This window comes from Natator depressus, chromosome 4 (genome assembly GCF_965152275.1).
Source record: "Natator depressus isolate rNatDep1 chromosome 4, rNatDep2.hap1, whole genome shotgun sequence".
Lineage (NCBI taxonomy): Eukaryota > Metazoa > Chordata > Testudines > Cheloniidae > Natator > Natator depressus.
The window spans coordinates 121318809-121341585 of record NC_134237.1 but is presented as its reverse complement, the minus strand read 5'-3'; the positions used below and the strand labels follow the sequence as shown (position 1 = coordinate 121341585).

Here is a 22777-nt window from a genome sequence, read left to right as displayed (position 1 = left end):
AAGCACAAACACAAGCTAAACACCACTTTTTCTGAAAGGCCTTATTCCTTTCTTTGGCTTGAATTCACTCCCAGCAATCCTGCTGGTATAAGATAACACAAAGGTTTTGTTTACACTAACAGTAGTTTCCTATTGGAAACTTTGCAGCTACGACGTTTGTATCACTTTGACAGCATGAAAGTAATTTACTCAGCAGTAGACTGGAATTATGTTTTCCATAACTGTGTACTTTTTTTGTAACAGAGTGGAAAGAGTGGGAGGAGATCACAGTATGACGTGGTCTACTCAGATTATTAAATACATGGAGGGGCTTTCAGAGGATTATTAGTATTTGGAATTCTCTATCCCTGCAGATACTGGTAAAATCCACTTACTTGGATTCAAAATGGGAAAAGAACAATGAGACCAGTTTCACTGAGGGGGTATGAATGGGGATAAGTGTTTAACTGTTGTGTTTCTTGATCACATGCACAGGGTTAAATTGACCACTGCATTTTGGGTGAGGAAGAAATCTTCCCCTGATGTACCTGGCAGAAACTGCTGTTTTCCCACTTTTCTTTGGAGGACTGAACAGGAATGATCAGATAAGATCAGGTGGTCACACCCCATGCTATCAATTTCCAGCCCTTGCAGCGGATGGGTGTTGGTGAAACGTGGTCCTTCCTGTCTGTTCTCATGTGTGTAATCGCCAGCAATGGGTTGCCCAGTGCCATCCTGATAAACAAGGACAGTAAGTAATTTTATGACTTGCCACAGCCTTTCACTGCTGCAGGGAAACAGTGCTGAAAGGAGGAGATACAGGCCTCATTCAGACGAGGGTGATCAGATAGCAAGTGTGAAAAATCAGGGTGAGGGGTAATAGGCACCACCTATATAAGAGAAAACCCCAAATATTGGGACTGTCCCTATAAAATTGGGACATCTGGTCACCCTAACTTAGACATATCCTAGTGAATGGAAATTCCCAGCTAAAACCCCTGGGCACAATAGATTGCTCTTCCCTTCATCTAAATTTCTGTTTGTGCACATATTTCAAATACCTTCCCTCTACCCCCCACAAACACTTTGCATAAACGAAGCGGTACAATTTTTGCATTTGCTCCTCGGCTGTTTTATGTGGCTGACTGAATCTCCAGAGCTCAGTAGCGTGGATAATAAGGGCCAAATGATAGATTCATAGATGTCAAGTCCAGAAGGGGTCATTGTCATCACAGTCTGACCTCCTGTATAACACAGGCCATAGAGCTTCCCCAAAATAACTCCCAGAGCAGATCTTTTAGAAAAAGTCCAATCTTGATAGATGAATTCGGGCTTCTTCAGCAGAGGCACGTTAGAATATAGGCAGGAGAGAGGGAGCCTTTTCTCTATACGGGAGCAGCCCATAATTTGGCTCTAAATGCTTGGCAGCTGCTGCTGCTAGCAGCAGTAATGACCCCAGAAGTGTTATGTTCCCATCACCCTAGACCCAGGACTGCCATGGACATGGTGAAGGTGGGGAGGGAAACACTGGCTTGTGGCCACACGCTATACAAGTGCAGAAAGTCCTCCTCACAGCTGCAGGATGTATCATGATTTACAAAGGCACAATGCCGCCAGCCATCTCTACTTTGAGGGCACACTTTATTCCCCTCCCCGAACTGCTCAGCCTCTGCAGAGCCATAATTGAGCCCTAAAATAGATTGACTTAAATTAACTGCAATATGTTTCAGTATTAGTGTAATTAGTGTGAGACTAAAGGTGATATGTATCAGAGGGGTGGCCGTGTTGGTCTGTATCCACAAAAACAATGAGGAGTCCGGTGATACCTTAAAAACTAACATTTATTTGGGCATAAATTTTCGTGGATAAAAACCCCACTTCTTCAGATGCATGGAGTGAAAATTACAGATACAGGGATAAATATACTGACACATGAAGAGAAGGGAGTTACTTTACAAGTGGAGAACAGTGTTGACAAGGCCAATTCAGTCAGGGTGGGTGTGGTCCACTCCCAATAATTGATGAGGAGGTGTCAATACCAAGAGAGGGAAAATTGCTTTTGTAGTGAGCCAGCCACTCCCACTCCCTATTTGAGCCCAAATTAATGGTGTTAAATTTGCAAATGAATTGTAGCTCTGCAGTTTCGCTTTGAAGTATGTTTTTGAAGTTTTTTTGTTGAAGTATGGCTACTCTTAAATCTGTTATAGAATGTCCAGGGAGACCGAAGTGTTCTCCTACTGACTTTTGTATGTTACCATTCCTGATGTCGGATTTGTGTCCATTTATTCTTTTACGTAGAGACTGTCTGGTTTGGCCAATGTACATGGCAGAGGGGCATTGCCGGCATATATCACATTAGTAGATGTGCAGGTATTTGAGCCCCTGATGGTGTGGCTGATGTGATTGGGTCCTGTGATGGTGTCATGAGAGTAGGTATGAGGACAGAGTAGGCAACGGGTTTATTCTAGAGATTGGTTCCTGGGTAAGTATTTCTGTTGTGTGGTGTGTAGTTGCTGGTGAGTATTTGTTTCAGGTTGCAGGGCTGTCTGTAAGCAAGGATTGCCCTGCCTCCCAAGGTCTGTGAGAGTGAGGGATCATTTTCCAGGATAGGTTGTAGATCGTTGATGATGTGCTGAAGAGGTTTTAGCTGGGTGCTGTACATGATGGCCAGTGGTGTTCTGTTATTTTCCTTGTCAGGCCTGTCCTGTAGTAGGTGATTTCTGGGTACCCGTCTCGCTCTGTCAATCTGTTTCCTGACTTCCCCAGGTGGGTATTGTAGTATTAAGAATGCTTGATAAAGATCTTGTAGGTGTTTGTCTCCATCTGAGGGATTGGAGCAAATGCAGTTGTATCTTAGGGTTTGGCTGTAGACAATGGATCATGTGGTGTCCTGGATGCAAGCTGGAGGCATGTAGGTAAGTATAGCGGTCAGTAGGTTTCCGGTATAGGGTGGTGTTTGTGTGACCATCACTTATTTGCACTGTAGTGTCCAGGAAGTGGATCTCTTGTGTGGACTGGTCCAGGCTGAGGTTGATGGTGGGGTGGAAATTGTTGAAATCCAGGTGGATTCTTCAAGGGCCTCCTTCCCTTCCATATGATGAAGATGTCATCAATGTAGCGCAAGTAGAGTAGGGGCACTAGGGATGAGAGCTGAGGAAGCGTTGTTCTAAGTCAGCCATAAAAATGTTGGCATACTGTGGGGCCATGCAGTGCCACTGACTTGAAGGTATAAGTTGTCCCTTAATCTGAAATGGTTGTGGGTGAGGACAAAGTCACAAAGCTCAGCCACCAGGTGTGCCATGGCCTCATCAGGGATACTGTTCCTGACAACTTGTAGTCCATCCTCGTGTGGCATATTGGTGTAAAGAGATTCTACATCCACGGTGGCCAGGATGGTGTTTTCAGGAAGATCACCAATGCATTGTAGTTTCCTCAGTAAGTTGGTGGGGTCTCAAAGATAGCTAGGAGTGCTGGTAGCGTAGGGTCTGAGGAGAGAGTCCAAATAGCCAGATAACCCTGCCGTAAGAGTGCCAATGCCTCAGATGATGGTGCGTCCAGGTGTTGGGGCTGACCGCCCGTTACCTTGGGCTATTGTTACAGAATGGTTCGGAGGGAGCTAGTAGTGAACTGGCCTTGACCGGCCAGGCTGGCTTGCAGACACTTGACTGGATAAACAAGGAAAGAGATAAGGAAGGCCCGGAGAGTGTTGAGTGTGGGAATAGAGAGCAGTACTGTTTCTTGCCAGAGCCTCCTTGTGGGTGAATACGCCCCCCCCCCCCCCCCCCCAGAAGGAGATGATGATAAAAGCAACTATGAGAATTGCTTTAGATGAACAGTCTCACCTGCGGATCCTGGCCTTGTGGGTGCCCAGGAATTCCCCACGCTGGAGCAGTGCCTGCTACAAGCCCACAAGGACAAGGCTGGAGGGTCCAGGACTGTCCATAGCAGAAGCGGTGTAAGCATTGATTCTTGCTTGCTTGCTGGAAAGCACGTATTTAGTAATGTGTGAAGGCTGGGAAGCTTATTATACTTTGGCAATAAAACCAGTTATACTTATGTACCTGGTGTGGTATCATTGAGTGTATCCAAGCCTCCCGCTCCCCCAGGGTTTCCATGTTTATGGATCTTGGGTAGCAGATAGAATACCCCTGCTCGGGGCTCTAGAGGTGTGTCTGTGTAGATTTGTTCCTGTGATATAGCAGGGAGTTTCTTGAGCAGATGGTGTAGTTTCTTTTGGTACTTCTCAGTGCGATCAGAGGATAGTGGCCTGTAGAATGTGGTGTTCGAGAGAGGCCTGGCAGCCTCCTGTTCATAATCTGACCTGTTCATTATGACAACAGCACCTCCTTTGTCAGCCCCTTTGATTATAATGTCAGAGTTGTTTCTGAGGCTGTGGATGGCGTTGCGTTCTGTATCGCTGAGGTTATGGGGCAAGTGATGCTGTTCGTTCACAATTTCAGCCTGTGCACGTCTGCAGAAGCACTCTATGTAGAAGTTCAGTCTGTCATTTCGACCGTTAGGAGGAGTCCACGCAGAATTCTTCTTCTTGTAGTGTTGGTAGGAGGGTTCCTGTGGGCCAGTGCACTGTTCAGTGGTGTGTTGAAAATATTCCTTGAGTCGGAGATGGCGAAAGTAGGCTTCCAGATCACCGCAGAACTGTATCATGTTTGTGGAGGTGGTGGGGCAGAGAGTCCCCGAGATAGGACACACTCTTCTGCCAGGCTAAGTGTGTGGTTGGATAGATTAACAATATTGTTGGGTGAGTTACGGGCACCACTATTTTAGCCCCCTGTGGCATGAAGAAGTTTAGATCGTTTACTGTCCTTTTTCCTCTGTAGAGAAGTAAAGTGTGCATTGTAAATGGCTTGTCTTGTTTTTGTAAAGTCCAGCCATGTGGAAGTTTGCGTGGAATGTTGGTTTTGTATGAGAGGCTCCAGTTTTGAGAGCTCGTTCTTGTTAAAGGTGATACGTGTCCAATGAACACAGAAGAAATACTCTATATGCAAATATTTGTTCTTATTTTATCTATTTATCTTTGTACCTGAGAGCCTTTTCCTGCCTCTTTAGGGCTTCGATTAACACAACTACACAACATCTTTACATTTAAAATATTTCTATTTTTAAATGCTAAATGTATGTTTCTTGGAGGAACAGTTAGTATCTTCGTATATCCAAAAAGCAAATATTCTTTACTTATATTATAGTTGCATTCAGAGGCTCCAATCAAGATCAGAGCCTCTCTGGGCTGGTTTTCTTGAAGTTTTGTTTCTGTGATTTCAGTTACAATATATTCCCAGATGGTGACAGAAACTAACGTAAGCAGAAGGAAATTAAAGCAATACTGGCTGTAAGTCCATCTTAGCATGATAGAGTGCACATCACCTGAGAAATTCTTGAGATGCAAAGTATCTTTCAGATTCAAATTACCAACCTACTCAAGAATCTGAAAATTGGGAATGTGTTAGAATCACAACATAATCTCAGTTGTTCAAAGGACATTAAAATGTCATACTGTGTTTGTCTGGCACTTCCCTGACAAATTTTATTTTCAATCAGAATATGAATTTGAGGTTTGGCATAAATGTCTCAGCTTCTTGAAAATGAACATGCTTTCAAATATAGTCATAGAGAATTTTACAGAATGGTTGTTATGAGTGTAAAAAAATATAGCAGATTTGAAATACTTTTGCACTGTGCTTGAAATTCCACCCAGTGCAGAGGACTTATTCCAGGCTCTCCACACCACTTAAGCCTCATATTAAGAACTAGGACCCAGATCCTGCAAAGACTTAGGCCTGGTCTACACCTATAATTTAGATAAATCTAGTTATGTCACTCAAGGATGTGGAAAAATTCACACCCCTGAAAGCGGTAGTTTAACCAATCTAAGCTCTGGTGTAGAGACCGCTAGGACAACAGAAGAGTTATTCCATCAACCTAGGCTACCATTTCTTGAGGGGGTGGATTTACTACAGCAACGGAAAACCCCCTTCTGTTGCTGTATTAAGTGTCTACGCTACATTGCTACAATGGCATAGCTGGAACTTTATACGTGAGTAGTCCCCCCTTAAAGTGAATAGGATTATTTACGCTTAAAGTTAAGCATGTGCATAAGTGTTTGCAGGATCGGGGTCTAAATGCCAACCTCACTGAAGTCAATGGCAAAACACCTTTAGATTACTCTGGGCTAGGATTTTGTCTCTAAGGGCTTAAGTGGTGTGGGCAGCTTTGCAGGGTCATCTGCAGGGGGGGTGAACATCAACTTTTAAAACATTCAAAAGATTGGAAATGGGGAAAAATGTAAGTTTTTCATCTACTATGATACATCTACACTCTGTGTTGTACATCTTAAAACTAAAGTCAGTTATTATTAGAGTGTAAAAGTTAGTGAATAAAGTATCAGGAGTGGTAGGGAGAGGCTAATTATGTATTTACCTCAGTAGAAAGAGGTGTAGTCTAGTAGTCTGAGTACAGAACTGAGAGCCGTGAACTCTTAAATTCAAATCCTATCTCTGACAATGACTGGCTGTGCGGCCATCAGCAAATTACTTAGGATAAAGCTCCTAAATAGTTTAGGAGCCTAAAGTCCCATTTTCAAAAAGTGATTTAGAGACAGATTTTTATCTAAAGATGCAGACAACTGCCTAGTGCAGTGGAAAAAACAGTAACGTTTTTAAAAATGGCGGCGGGGGGGAACCAAAATACAACAATGAGAAGATGCATTTTATTTCAATTTTTTAATTGAAAACTTAAAAACCTGAATTTTTTTGAATGAAACTTTGTTTGAAAATTAAAAACAAACAAACCGAACAGCTCTAGTACATTCATTAAACCAGATTACAGATGTGTTTATTAAACTGATAATACCTTGTCCTCCTTTATTTTACAGATGGGGAACTGAGGCATAAATAAATTTAGCCCCTGCTAAAATTTATGCATGTTTCACTTCAAATATGTGGGTCGTCCTAGTGGATTCAAGTTAAACACATGATTTCACTGGGATTCCTCACCACAAGTGTAAATATATCTTTCAAAGCTCAGACCCCATGTGACAGCAAGATAGTGACAGAGCTGGGACTAGAAGCCAGATATCCTTGCTCCTGCTTGGCCTGTCCTCATGTCTCTTTAATAGCCACAATGCCCACAACAAAACAAAAGCTCATTTACCACTGGGGTGCAAAGTGATACAGGAGCAGATCTAGACAAACACAGTCACGATCTGCTGCTGGCTTCAAAATGACTAGGAACGCATAAACCCTGGCGTGCGTACAAGTACCTGACGGGCTCGCTAAAGAAAAAAACAACAACACTTTTTTGTATGGGGCTAATAGTGTTAGGTCAGATTCACCCTCAGATTGGATTTGACAGTCCCAACATCCTTCAGACCTGCGCACTGTCACTCACGGGCCTGCCTCACCACGTCCCGTTGCAGGCAGCCCGTGACTTTCGCGGGGCGGGCTGAGCCTCTCTCCTGCATCCTACCTGCGGCCGCCCCAGCCCCGGCCCCTTCCCCGCGCCCACAGAGGTGTAGCGGGGGCGCGCGGGAGGGAGCCGCGCGGAGCCCTCCCGAGGAGGAGTCGGGCGCGCCTCGGGGAGGAAGAGCCGAGCTGGAGCAGGTGGAGGAAGCGGCCGGGCTCCGAGGGAGCAGGCAGGGGCTCGGCTCCAGCGCTGGAAGGGGCTGCGCGGCCGGGCCTCCGCTCCAGGTGCGACTGGAAGCTGGCGGCACCCAGGTGAGCTGCTGGCGGGGGCACTGAGCCACAGCGCCCGGGAAAGAGCCTGGCTGCCCCTGCTCTGCTCCGCTCCGCTCCCTGGGCGGGTTGGGGGGGTTCTCCTGCTGGCTTAACCCCTTCCAGGCCGCGCCCCCGGGGATTGCCTGGCGGGGCTGTCTTTGGGGCGCCCTTCCCGTGGCCCTGGGCGAGCCTCTCGCCCCCTGCCTGCTCCTGCTGCACGGTAGGAGGGGGGCGGCCCCTCGCCTGCTGCCTTTCGCGGGATGGGCTGCGGGGAGGCCGCTCGTGGCTCCGTCCCCGGCAGCGCGGTGCAACAAGCGCTCTAGACTGGGGGCGGCCCCGCTCTGCTCTCCTGGCCGCGGGTGGGGTGGGGGGAGTTGTGTGTGGCATTAGTCACCGAGCGCTTTGCAGACTAAGCGGCATTGCTTAGGTCGAGGACTGCCCGGCTAATCCTGCAGCCGTAGCCTAAAGGCGGCTGGAAACTCCGATGACTCACAGTGGCTTAAAAAATGAGTTTTGTTTCAAATGCAAACATTCCCTCTTGGTGAGCCGGGCACGTTCTGAGTTGCTAGGACCTGTTGGCGTAATGTGTGTTTTGCACCCCTTATTTGGCTTCAGAGAAATTACCTGCAACAGGTCCAGGCTGGAAGCTCAGCGTACTATCCGCAGGGCTTGGAACGCGGCATGCCTGATGTAGTTGGTGCTAGAAAGGTGCTTATGGTAGGGTTGCCAACAGCCCCTTATTACAAGGGATGGCCCTTATTTCTTCATCTCTGTGTACAACAAGATCAGAAGTTGCTGAGTGCTTCAAAAAGCTGCAAATAATACTTCTGGCAAGTGTAGGTGAGTGCTGCTTATTACTATTGCTAACATTAATTATAATAACGATGATAATATCGAGAGGAGAGGTGAGGGTGCTAAGAAAGCGGACCCTTATTTTATGACAATTTTAGCAACCCTAAAAATAGTATGCCCGTCACCCTGGTTTCTCAGAGGAAAGTCTCTGTGGTAGTCCTTAGGGGAGAATAGATCTAGCATCTGACCCTTGCAATCAGCATTCGCTCCTCCTTTCAGATCTCTTTGGTTTGTGTGTCTGCAGATCATAGAATCATAGAATATCAGGGTTGGAAGGGACCTCAGGAGGTCAGATGGAGGGAGGGACAGAGCAGCTCAGTAGGGTGAGCCCAGAAGTCTGTTGTATTTGAGGGAAAGTACGGGGAGACTTGTACGGAAACAACTTACGTTGTTTCCAGGTCAGACTAGATGATCACAATGGCCCCTTCTTTTGGCCTTAGAATTTGTGAATCTGAGTGGGTGCCTTGTACTGTCTTTTTTAAAAATCATCACTTTCCAACTAACTTTGAGCCTTTATGGTGTTTTGATATTTGAATTACAAACTGTAGGCATTCACAAGTGCTTCCTGGTATTTTTCCAGTCATGTGAGAGTTAGATATTAAAGCATAAGGCTGAGAGGCTTTTTAAAGGTGAGGTGTGCAAAGAACTAGATGGCTTAAAAACATTTTCCTCAGGGACAGCGGTGTAGTAGTGGTAAGATATTCCTTAAGCCCCTGAAAGCTTTGAAGATCACTTTCCTCTGCTTTAAACATACCTCCAGTCCCCTCAGGCTTTGCAGCTAACATTTATCTGAGAAACTGAACTCTATGAACATCCCTACTCAGGTCACCAGAGTTGGGGAAGCTGGCTTGGGTAGTAGTATGTAGTGGGATCTGGGTCCTTTAATCTTTTAGGTGACCAGCTTGAATCCAGCCCAGGTCAATGATGACTGAAAGCTGTTGCCATCCAGAATTAAAGGGAGGAGGGTGCGGGGGGGAGGAGGAAAGAGGTGAATTGGCCCGCTTCTCAGTGGAAAGTTCACATTACAGAAAACACCATAATAATTGGTATGTTTTGAGCTTGTGAGTAACAGAGAAGCCCAGGAATAAATGAGCATGGGGACTTACCTGCTCTTGTACTCCTATGAGGTGGCTATCATGGGTAGGCTGTGGGCCCATCGTTGGGGTGATGTGGAGAAGCTTCTCCTGCTGCTGTTTGTGCTGTATTTGGTCTGTAGATGAGAATCACTTCAGCTTTCAGTTAATATGCCACTTTCCATGAGTCCTAGTATTGTATTTAGTTAGGGGTATTTAAAATAAATTATCTGATAGGCTTGCTGCTGTGAATGGCTAGTCTCTGCCTCCTACTAGCTTGTGAATCTGAGACTGGGATCTGAAATCAATTCACATGGCCAACTACATATCTCCCTTCTTATTTCTAATTTTTATTTATTTGTGCAGGAATGTATAGCTGCAGACTCTGGGGCATGTTTTATTCAGACATAACTTGCACACCAGATGCAAAACGTTAATTTCCTTTTATCTCCAAAGATGTTAGAATGTTTCTCTTCCTCCCCACCCCATTTCTGTATTTCGCCGTAAGGAGGTGAGTCATTGCTCTCTAGTCAATGCCCCACTGACAGGGAGTTACTAGTGAGCCTGCATAGTGGTAGGTTAAATATTGTTTCCTTTATAATCTCATCTCTGTGTGTTTTTGTTATAAATCTCCAAATGTTCAATAAACTCCTTTTGGCTTGAATTTTTTCATGCTTTGTCAAAGGCAAGAAGACAGATTTTTTTCCCTTCTTTTGGGGTGTGGAAGGAGCCACTTTTTGGCTAAGGTTTAAATCTTTGTATGTGTGATCTCTCATAGCTCAAAAATGTCTTGTTGCAGAAATTTCAGGCTGGTTTATACAGACTTATTCATAAGACCAGTATTGTCACAGTTTAGATCCTGATCCTTTAAGTTCCCATGCACAGATAGACGCTGCACATAAGCTTGCAAGAGCACATCCTTAGTTTTCAGTTTAGTTACTAAAGATCAAATACTTGAAGGGGTGCTGTCGGGTCAGCCTAGATTTTCTTAAGTAATATTTGACAAAACCTAATGCCAATAGAAATGTTTCCACTGAAATAAAAATATGAACGGGAACAGTTTATTTTTAAAAGCTATCTAGCATTCTAATGTAGTGGCTGAAAACCGAACATTGCAGTTATTTTCCCGATGCATGCAATCAGAAACTGAAAGATTAAAAACTGAATGCTTTGTTTACATTGCTCAAACTGATAAAAATGCAAGAAGTGGACAGTCTAAAGCCTGGAGCCTACAAACTCTTACAGCTGTGCTTAATTTTACCCATGTGAGTAGTCCAACTGTTTTTGATATGAATAAAATTAGGCAGATGTGCGTTTGCAGCACAAGAACCTAAGAGGTGAAAAATAAACTCAATTTCTAAAAATCTGAGGTGCTAGCAACACAGGTGGTTAATTCTCTCTCTTTTTTTTTAATATGAATTTTAACTTGTAAGTGTCCTGTTACTGTTGGAATTTCTGTCCGGTTGCATGGTGCTGGACATCTGACAAAAACAACAATTACAAGTCTTCTGGCAATTCATCATATTTTTACTTTCGGTGGGACGTGTAGCCCTGTGAGCATCTGGTCAGTTATTTGTTGGTGGTTTAGGCCCTGATTGTACAGACGCTTACAGATGCGAGTAGTCCCATTATACATAAAATTACTGTATGTACGTAAGTGTTTGCAAGATCAGGATCTGAGTTTATTGCTTCTGCAGGCCCGTTTAAGTTTTCTAGAAGTGTCATATTTTGCCAAGATAACTGATAGGTGAGTCTTGTAATGTTGGTGAGGTGTTTAGCAGTTACCACCTCCATGAGACCTTTCCTACCCAGATATAGTGGCCCAGGCAGCCTCCAGAGTTTCCTCAGAAATACCAAATGACCTTGGAGTACTTCACCCTGCATTCAGTCTTTTGACGCAGAGGATTCCAAGGGTTTCTGTTGATGCTGCAACACCTGAAGTATTGAACAAATGGGAAGTGTGTTACACCTTTTAGGGCCCGGATTAACCTGCACAGGCCCTAGGGAAGGAGTGTTATAAGTCCTCAGGCCCATCCATGTTGCTGGGGGAAAAAATTCTGTTAGGCCCCAGGTCTTTGTGACCTATTGATCCTTCTCCAAATAGCCAGCAATGCTTGTAACTTCCATGGAACCTCACTCTCTTTTAAATGTGTCCCTTAAGTGAGGCACTTCAGAGTTGCCTCTAAAGGCTGTGGTGGGTTGGGGCAAACCAGGGTATTACAAGAGTCTGTGGGAGGAAGCTGGGGTGCAGGCAATTGAATGGAGGGGTCACGGAATACCTGAGATGATGTGCGAGCCTGGTTGAAAGGAGGCTTTTTGGGAGGGGTGTGGTGGGATGCTAGCCACCTTCTCTAATGAGAATGTGGAATGGAGTGTGTATCTTTTAAACTGTCTCTTTCACATTTGTATATGTCCACCTGTTCTTATGACACAGATGCATTTAATGACCATTGGTTTTTGTTTTTTCTCCTGGGCTTTTCAAAGTATCCTATGTTAAAGTGTCTAGATCAAATAAGGAATATAAAACACATCCTTCATTGAAGACTGAGGCCAGTTGAGGAATCTAAACTATGTTCTTTGTTGAAAAGAGTCCATGAGACCCTGAAATATATTGAGTGCTAATTTTTTAAACTACACTGTGAAAACTGTTTCACAAGAACATAAGAATGGCTGTACTGGGTCAAGACCAATGGTCCATCTAGCCCACTATCCTGTCTTCGAGCAGTAGCTAGTGCCAAATGCTTCAGAGGGAATGAACAGAACAGGGTAATTATTGAGTGATCCATCCCCTGTCTGGCAGTCAGAGACTTAGGGACACCCGGGACTTATTGCCATTGATGGATCCATCCCCCATGAACTTGTTTAATTCTTTTTTGAACCCAGTTATACTTTTGGCCTTCACAACAACCCCTGGCAATGAGTGTCACAGGTTGACTGTGTTGGGTGAAGAAGTACTTCCTTGTGTTTTAAGCCTGCTGCCTATTAATTTTTTGGTTGACCACTGGTTCTTGTGTTCTATGAAGGGGTAAATAACACTTCCCTGTTCACTTTCTCCACACCATTCATGATTCTGTAGGCCTCTATCATATCCCATCTTAGTCATCTCCTTTCTAAGATGAACAGTCTGTCTTTTTTAATTTCTCCTCATATGGAAGCTGTTCCGTACCCCTAATCATTTTTGTTGTCCTTCTCTGTATCTTCCAATTCTAATGTATCTTTTTTGAGATGAGGTGACCAGATCTGCATGCTGTATTCAAGATGTGGGATACCATGGGATTTGTATAGTGGCATTATGATATTTTTTGTATTATCTGTCCCTTTCCTAATAGTTTCTAACATTGTGATAGCTTTTTTGACTGCCGCTGCACACTGAGAAGATGTTTTCAGAGAACTATCCACAATGGCCCCAAGATTTCTTTTTTGAGTGGCAGTAGCTAATTTACACCCCATCATTTTGTATGGGGTTGGGATTATGTTTTCCAATGTGCATTATTTTGTATTTATCAACATTGAATTTCATCTGCCATTTTGTTGCCCAGTTGCCCAGTTTTTCCTTGAAACTCTTCAGAGTCAGCTTTGGACTTAACTATCTTGAGTAATTTTGTACTGTCTGTGAACTTTGCACCTCTCTGTTTACCCCCTTTTCCAGATCATTTATGAATGTGTTGAACAGTACTGATCCCAGTACAGATCCTTGGGGGACCCCGCTATTTACCTCTTTCCATTGTGAAAACTGACCATTTATTCCTACCCTTGGTTTCCTATTTTTTAACCAGTTACTGGTCCATGAGAGGACCTTCCCTCTAATCCTTTGACTGCTTACTTTTCTTAAGAGCCTTTGACATTGAACCTTGTCAAATACTTTCTGAAAGTCCAAGTACAGTGTTACTCGTGTCCATATGTTTGTTGATCCTGTCAAAGAATTCTATAGATCGGTGAGGCATGATTACCCTTTACAAAAGCCATGTTGACTCTTTCCCAACAAATCATATTCATCTATGTATCTGATAATTTGTTCTTTACTATAGTTTCAACCAATGTACCTGGTACTGAAGTATGCTTATGGCCTGTAATTGCCAGGATCGCCTCTGGAGCCTGTTTTAAAAATTGGCATCACGTTAGCTATCTGCCAGTCATCTGGTAAGAGGTTGCATACCACAATTAGTAGTTCAATTTCATATTTGAGTTCCTTCAGAACTCTTGGGTGAATACCATCTGGTCCTGGTGACTTATTACTGTTTAGCTTATCAATTTGTTCCAAAACCTGCTCTGACACCTAAGTCTGGGATATTTCCTCAGATTTGTCACTTAAAAAGAATGTTTCAGGTGTGGGAATCTCCCTCCCATCCTCTTCAGTGAAGACCAATGGTAAGAATTCATTTAGTTTCTCTGTGATGGACTGGCCTTCCTTGAGTGCTACTTTAGCACCTTGATGGTTGAGTGGCCCCACTGATTGTTTGGCAGGCTTCCTGCTTCGGATGTACTTTTTTTTTTTTTTTTTAAAAAGCTGTTTGTTTTTTTGTGTTTTTTGCTAGTTGCTCTTCCAGTTCTTTTTTGGCCTGCCTAATTACACCTTTATACTTGATTTGTCAGAGTTTATGCTCCTTTCTGTTTTCCTCATTAGGATTTGATGTACAGTTTTTAAAAGGATGCCTTTTTGCTTTAACCACCTCTTTTACTCTGTTTAGCCATGGTGGCTTTTTTTTTTTGGTCCTCTTAATTTTTTTTAATTTGGGTTATATGTTTAGTTTGAGCCTCTATTATGGTGTTTTTAAATAGTTTCCATGCAGCTTGCAGGCATTTCATTCTTGTGACTGTTCCTTTTAATTTCTGTTCAACTAGCCACCTCGCTTTTTGTGTAGTTCCCCTTTTTGAAGTTAAATGCTACGGTGGTGGGTTTCTTTGGTATTTTCCCCCTTACAAAGATGTTAAATTTAATTACATTATGATCACTATTACCAAGCAGTTCAGCTATGATCACCTCTTGGACTAGGTCCTATGCTTCATTTAGAACTAAATCAAGAATTGCCTCTCCCCTTGTGGATTGCAGGACTAGTTGCTCCAAGAAGCAGTCATTAGTGGTGCCTAGAAATTTTATATCTGCATCCTGTCTTGAGGTGACATGTACCCAGTCAATATGGGGATAGCTGAAATCCCCCATTATTATTGGGTTTTCTGTTTTTATAGCCTGTTCAATCTTCCTGAGCATTTCACAGTCACCATCACTCCTGGTCAGGTGGTCGGAAGTATATTCCTACTGCTATACTCTTATTATTCAAGCATGGAATTTGTACCCACAGAGGTTCTGTGATACAGTTTGATTCATTTAAGATTTTTACTATATTTGACTCTATGCTTTCTTTCACATGTAGTGCCACTCCCCCACCAGCATGACCTACGCTGTCATTCCTATATACTTTGTACCCTGGTATTGCCGTGTCCCATTGACTATCATTGTTCCACCAAGTTTCTGTGATGCCTAATATATCAATATCCTCATTTAATACCAGGCACTTGGGTTCACCCATAACATTTGTATACAAGTTGTCCGCCTTCATGCGGTATACTTGACTTCGTTTGACTGTTTCTCTTCCGTTCCTACCTGTAGTTTATCAAATTCTATCCTCTCCTCTTTACTAAGATACAGAGTATGTCCTTTAATAAATCTTCCCCTACTTGATATCTCTATCCAAACTGCATGCTCCTCTGTCAGCTTTCCCCCAGCCCTTGGTTTAAGAACTCCCCAGTTTTTAAACTGGTTTCATTTTGGTTTAGGTGGACCCCATCCTTCCTGTATAGGCCCCTCCTTTCCCGAAAAGTTCCCCAGTTCCTAATAATCCTAAATCCCTCCTCCCAACTCTATTTTCTCATCCACTCGTTGAGACTCTGCAGTTCTGCCTGTCTAACTGGCCCTGTGCATGGAACCAGAAAACTTTAGAGAGTGCTACCCATGGAGGTCCTGGACTTCAGTCTCTTACCTAGTGTTGCCTGATTTTACGGGAGATTAATAATATTGTTTAGATAATATGGGTTATAGGCTCACCAGCTGATTGGAAGATAAGGTTATTGTGTCAGAATCATACTACACAGAATTCGCAGGGAACCTCGAGATGTATGATAAGGAAACTCACACTGAGAACAAAAGGCAGCTTTAAACCTTTTATTGAGATAAATGGAACAGTAATGGAGTAATCAAATCAAATTAATTACAAAAGCAATGTTATTCTAGCAGTACATGTGGTATTATAAACTATAAAAGATTATCAATTAAAAGACTCACACCCTTCCTTGATAACTTGGTGATAAGAGACAAAAGACTAGCCTTGCCTCAGGCATGCCAAGTGAATTCGATGGTCAAGGTTCCTCAAGTCTTGAATGAAGCGTGAAGAACTTAGAAGAAACTAGAGCTAAAAGCTATAGAAAGACTATAGAAGCTAACTTAGTTTACTTAAAACTAACAATTAGGAAATAACAATGATGAACTAACAATAAACAAGCTGAATCTGAACTTCCCCAACATGGTGGGTTGCCCCTATTATAGGGCCTGATCCCTAAGTGCCCTCCTTCCATGTCCAAACTTAACTTCCTCAGCCACAAAAATGTTAGGGTACCCTTACTCTATAGGCTGGCATGTTCATGCATATTAATGATGTATTTGTAACTATTAGAGACCATTAGCTCATCCTCACCTCTCTTATATCTGTCCTGACCAGTTATTTCCTTGATCTTTGTGGTGTACCTGTTAAGTCTGAAAAAGGCCATGAACTTGGGTGGCCTTACCTACCAACTTGCTTTAACTTTCCCACTTATCTGTGTGAAAGGTCACAAACATATATACTTTAGCTCATCACCACCTATTTAGGGTGAAGGTATTGATCATATGTATGTTAACTTGCCTTAGCTTAACATACAGGATGTTGCCTGTAGGTTCCTTGCGTTACATCTAAAATACCCTAATACAAATTGATAAACCTATTATAATAACAAACTTATAATGTAACAAATGATTAAACTCATAAGAAAAGATTTTTATGCAAGCAAGCAAGCTAGCCCTATAGGTAAGGCTAAGATTTTGTAAAAGTCATGGACAGGTCACGGGGAGTAAAGAAAAATTCACGGAGCCTGTCCGTGACTTAACTAAAAATAACTGGGGGCAGGGCTAAGTAGGGGTGGGAGGAATAGAGTCTCATGGGGGAGGGGGAACGACAGGCTGAGTCCCCTGCCATGGTGGGGGACACAGCCCCGGCGGCTGCAGTGTGGGGCGCAGCCACAGCGGTGCTGAGCTCCCACTCCGGAGCTGGCTGTAGCTGCGGGACAGGTGTGCAGTCCCTGCTGCAGCCCCCTCGCCCCTCCCAAGCCATAGGGCAGGAGCTGCAGGGTCCCGGGTCCAGCTATCCAGCCTCAGTTGCAGAGCAGGGTTACACAATCCCGCTTCCAGCCCAGCAGCTGAAGTGGGGTAAAGTCACGGAATCTGTGACTGCTGTGACCTCTGTGACTAAATTGTAGCCTTATCTATAGGCTACACTAGCAGCCTAAATTTGGTCTCCAGGATCTCTCTCCTACCTTTCCCTATGTCATTAGTGCCTACATGTACCATGACCACCGGCTCTTCCCCAGCACTGCACATAAGTCTATCTAGCAAAAAGAAAAGGAGTACTAGTGGCACCTTAGAGACTAACCAATTTATTATTAGTCTCTAAGATGCCACTAGTACTCCTTTTCTTTTTGCGAATACAGACTAACATGGCTGCTACTCTGAAAGTCTATCTAGATGTCCCATGAGGTCTTCAACCAGCAGGCAATTCACTTTGCGGTTCTTCTGGTCATCAGAAATCAAACGATATATTTCTAACAGTCGAATTCCCCATTACTATTACCTGTCTCTTTCTAATAATAGGGGTCCCGTACCCCAGAGGGGTATCCTCAGAGTGAGAGGATACAATGACATCATCTGAAAGGGATGGAAGTTGTGTCCCTGTAAGTCTCATCTGTGTACCTCTTTGTACTCCACTTCAGACACTCTGGTTTCCTAATGGGATGAAATTTTCAGAAGAAAATTCTTCTCCTAACCTACATTACACACACACATCTTCAAATTGTTTGCTGAGACATAAAATTAGAGGGCAGGTCAAACTAAGGCTAACAGTGGAACTTGCAATGTATCCTCAACTCTAGAGACAGTATAAGGCCTCCATAATATTTTGTGAACTCCAGTCTTGAAGGTTTTTTGCTGCTGCTCTTGAAAACTTGCCTTTTAAAATAGTAGAGCTCTCACCATAAACTTCTTTTCTGTTTATAAGTGCAAATGGGGGTGTGTGTGTGTTGAAAATAGCATCTGAGATGATGAGGTTATAGAGGTAGATTGCCCATATTTCATGGAGCACATGCAGGAATTTTGTGAAAACTGCTTTTCCCCAAGCAAGGGGTGAATTTCATACAGTAATGGCCTGACTTCTGGAGGTTTTGAGGATCTCAATACAGAGGCTGCTGGCGCTCAGCCATAAATGCTTTGGCAGAAACACAGACTTTAATAAAAAAAAAAAAAAAAAAAAAGTTAAAGAAGTTAACTGGTTTGAAAACGTTAAAGAAGTTGCAGTAATGCAACAAATCTGCTCAACAAACCTCCCATTCAGAAACTAAGGGCTTGTCTACACTTACAGCACTGCAGCAGCGCAGTTGCACTAATAAATCTGCGCTGCTGTAGTGCTAAGTGAAGACGCTACTTGTGTTGACAGGAAAGCTTCTCCCATCGGCATAGTAACTCCACCTCCCTGAGAGGTGGTAACTATATGTTGACAGGAGAAGCTGTCCTGTCGACATAGCACTGTCTGCCCTGGAAGTGTGGTTGGTATAACTGCATCACTCAGGAGTGTGGATTTTCCACACCGCTGAGCCATGTAGTTATACCAACATGACTTCGCAGTTTAGACCAGGGCTAAAATTTGCTCTCTATAATACTAGTGTGTTCATCTCATGCAGATTTTGCTTTGGGACAAGTGAGGAAGGGGAATAGCTTGAATTCCTGTGGTAAATTGCTGTGTAGTATGCGGCTCCTCATGGTCTCGGACACCATCCGATGTTCTAGGGACATCTACATTGAACACATCACCGGCCACCAACAGTACCAGGAGGTGTGAGCCGGTACGACATCGTGCATCAACTGTGGGAAAGGGACTGAGAGACTTTTTTTCCATCGGACCATATGAACTGGAACCATAAACTCACTGAACATTAAATCCCACCAAATGAGGGTAAATCAATCATCATTGTATCCACTCATTCTACTCCACACCTGAACATAGCCATTATATGAACAACATACCCCCATATCTCAATGTCTGTACTTTGACCCGTTAAACTTTTACCCCCAGTCAGGGAGATTGCAGATTATGTATTCCTTACGCCACCCGTTCCTAAACCGAATTTCGCACCCCTTGATAATCTGTACCTTATTCCTTGATAACCAGAAACTTCTATGCTTAAACGCCGTACGGTTTTCTTTTTACTTCAACATCATCTTAATAAAATTATTAAATCTGTAAACTTGACTAGCTAGGGTTTTTCTACTAGAGTTCTTCCTCAGGAAGTTCTTCTCCCTGTCATTCTTAGCTCAGGGAAAAGGAAACTGGAATGCATAGGCTCTGGCAATTAAAAAACCATATTATAAAGAGCTGGGCTAAATAATTGCCCTCGTATGATAGCATTTTTGGCCACTTATAAACCTAGCCATCTGCCATGCCACTAAAGGGATTCTGACCATCTCTGTGGACAGTTGATGGTGGAGTGAACAGATATCAAATAAAAGTGTTATGGAGTTACAACCTATTCGGAAGGCCAGAGCTGGAGGGAGTCCTGTTTAACTCTTTTTATATTTAGAAATAACTTGTAACAGAGACTAGTTAAAAAGCTTTCTGAATTTACTTCCATTAATGGCATTGGCTCTCAATCTGTAGATCATTGACCACTATGATCTGCGGTACTACTTCTGTCTAGGGCTGTCGATTAATTGCAGTTAACTTGTGATAAATCGCAATTAATTTTTTTAATTAAAAAAATTAATTGCAATTAATTGCAGTTTTAATCACACTGCTAAACAATAGAATACCAATTGAAATTTATTAAATATTTGGATGTTTTTCTACATTTTCATATATATTGTACTAAGTTGTAGTTGAAATCTAAGTGTATATTATTTTATTGCAAATATTTGCACTGTAAAAATGATAAAAGAAATAGTATTTCTCGGTTCACCTCATACAAGTACTTTAGTGCCACCGCTGTGTCGTGAAAGTGCAACTTTGTTTTATTTTTGAGTGCAGTTATGTAACAAAAAAAATCTACAAGTCCACTTAGTCCTACTTCTTGTTCAGCCAATCGCTAAGACAAACAAGCTTGTTTCCGTTTACAGGAGAAAAATGCAGCCCTCTTCTTATTCATCAGCAAGTGAGAACAGGCATTTGCATGGCACAGTGCATTAATTACATTTGTGACTGAACTCCTTGGAGAGAATTGTATGTCCCCAGTTCTGTTTTACCCGCATTCATGTTATAGCGTCTCGGATGATGACCCATCACATGTTGTTCATTTTAAGAACACTTTTGTGCAGATTTTACAAAACGCAAAGAAGGAACCAATGTGAGATTTCTAAAGATAGCTACAGCACTCAAACCAAGGTTTAAGAATCTGAAGTGCCTTCCAAAATCTGAGAGGGTTGGGTGTGGAGCATGCTTTCAGAAGTCTTAAAAGAGCAACACTCAGATGTGGAAACTGCAGAACCCAAACCACCAAGAACAAAAATCAACCTTCTGCTGGTGGCATCTGCCTCAGATGATGAAAATGAGCATGTGTCGGTCTGCACTGCTTTGGATTGTTATTGAGCAGAACCTGTCATCAGCATGGACGCATGTCCTCTGGCATGGTGGTTGAAGCATGAAGGGACACATGAATCTTTAGCGCATCTGGCACATAAATATCTTGGGATGCCGGCTACAACAGTGTCAGGAGCATGCATATTCTCACTTTCAAGTGACATTGGGGTTTCGTTTGACTAGGAAAAGGGGTGTGGTTCGACTAGGAAAAGAGGTCGAGCTCAGATTGTGCTTCACTGGTGTGCTAAATAATCCTGACCTAAACTTGACCATTTTCTCCAGGGTAGATTGAGAGTATCACCTCGTCGTACCATTTTTAGCTGGTTGAGTTCTAGCCTAGCTAAATGGACTGACAAAGTGCCACCCTGCATTTATACTGGGGGAAATGGTTGTGTTTAGGTCAGGAATAGCTAGCACATTAGCTAAACCCAACCTAAATGCAACCAGTCTTTTTCATAGATTATAATGCGATAAGGCTAAGAACCAATGCCTATAGGACCCCACTAAAAATACCCACTAGATTTACAATTGCATTCTGAAACCTTTCATTTAGCCATTTAATGTGTACATACTGATTTTATATCATTCTAGTTTCTTAAAACAAAATGTCATTCAGTACCAAATCAAATGCCTTACAGAAATCTAAGCATCAGCGCTACTATCTTTATCGACCAAATTTGTAATCTCATAAAAAAAAAAAAAGCCAAATTAGTTTGATAGGGTCTATTTTCCATAAACCCTTGTTGACTGGCATTAATTATATTACCCTTCTTTAATTCTTTATTAATCAAGTCCCATCTCAGTTTTTCCATTATTTTGCCTGGGATTAATGTCAGGCTGACAATTCTATAATTACCTGGGTCATCCCTTTTACTCTTCTTAAATATTAGCACAACACTTGCTTTCTTCCCGTCTTCGGGAACTTCTCTAGCTTTCCACGACTGATTTGAAAATCATCATCAAGTGCATGTCTACATTGCAATAGAAGACCGATGGTTCAGATGTGGCTGGCCCAAGTCAGCTGACTTGGGCTCATGGGGCTTGGGCTGTGGTCTATAAAATTGTATTCATAGAGTCATAGAATATTAGGTTTGGAAGAGACCTCAGGAGGTCATCTAGTCCAGGCCCCTGCTCAAAGCAGGACCAACACCAACTAAATCATCCCGGCCAAGGCTTTGTCAACCCGGGCTTTAAAAACCTCTAAGGATGGAGATTCCACCGCCTCCCTAGGTAACCCATTCCAGTGCTTCACCACCCTCCTAGTGAAATAGTGTTTCCTAATGTCCAACCTAGACCTCCCCCACTGCAACTTGAGACCACTGCTTCTTGTTCTTTCAAACTTGTAGAGTTTTGGGCTTGGGCTGGAGCCCAGACTATAAGACAGCACAAATTGAGAGGGTGTCAGAGCCCAGGCTCCAGCCTGAGGCTAAACATCTACGCTTCAATTTCATAGCCCTAGAGCTCTAGCCTGAGTCAGCTGATCTGGGCTCTGAAACTCAGTGCTATGTTTTTTTATCATAGTGTAGGTATACCTTGACAACCCAGAGAGCTCCTTGGCTAGGGCTTGGCTTCTTGCATCTAAATTATCTGGACCTGCTGATTTTAAAAATGTCTATCTTTTCTAGCTGCTGTTAACAGCCTCCTGAGTTACTGTTGGGATGGAAAGTGTTTTGTTACCATGCTGTGACTATATTATCTGGCTTTCTCCCAAATACAGAACAGAAATATTTCTTGAACACTTCTGCATTATTGTTGACACTTCTACCACTTCCCTCTACTAACACCAATACCAGTTGTAGGATTTTTTTGTTCCTAACATACTTCAGAAAACTCATTATTGTCCAACGCTGCTGGCAGTACATTTCTACTTGTGTCCTTTTGCTTCCTTTGCCAGTTTTCTACAATTACTAGTTTCTGATTTACATTCATTATTCTCAAGTTCCCCTTTCTTTTATTTGTTATATTTTTTTTAAGAGACAAGATAGGTGAGGTAATATATTTTATTGGACCAGCTTCTGTTGGTGGAAGGTACAAGCTTTCAGACTTCAAGGCTTACACTACAGTTTAAGTCGACATAAATTGTCACTCGCAGGTGTGAATCCAAGCAACATAACTTATGCTGACTTAAGTGCTAGTGTAGACAACACTATATGGGCAGGAGAGCTCTCTGTAGAACGACCTCACAGAGAGCTTACATTAGTGCAGCTGCACCATAAGCTTTCTAGTGCAGTGGTTCTTAACCTTTTCTGACTACTGTATCCCTTTCAGGAGTCTG

The 22777-nt window shown here is 42.9% G+C and overlaps 1 protein-coding gene across 1 annotated transcript in view; it reads left to right on the top strand.

The window, feature by feature from the left end:
- Nucleotides 1-8485: 8485 nt before the first annotated feature.
- SH3BP2 (SH3 domain binding protein 2) overlaps nucleotides 8486-22777 on the top strand; it is a 64400-nt gene continuing 50108 nt past the window's right edge. Inside the window, exon 1 of the mRNA XM_074950157.1 lies at nucleotides 8486-8549. The gene's annotated coding sequence lies outside the window, so the exon portion shown is untranslated. The remainder of the gene's footprint in view (nucleotides 8550-22777) is intronic.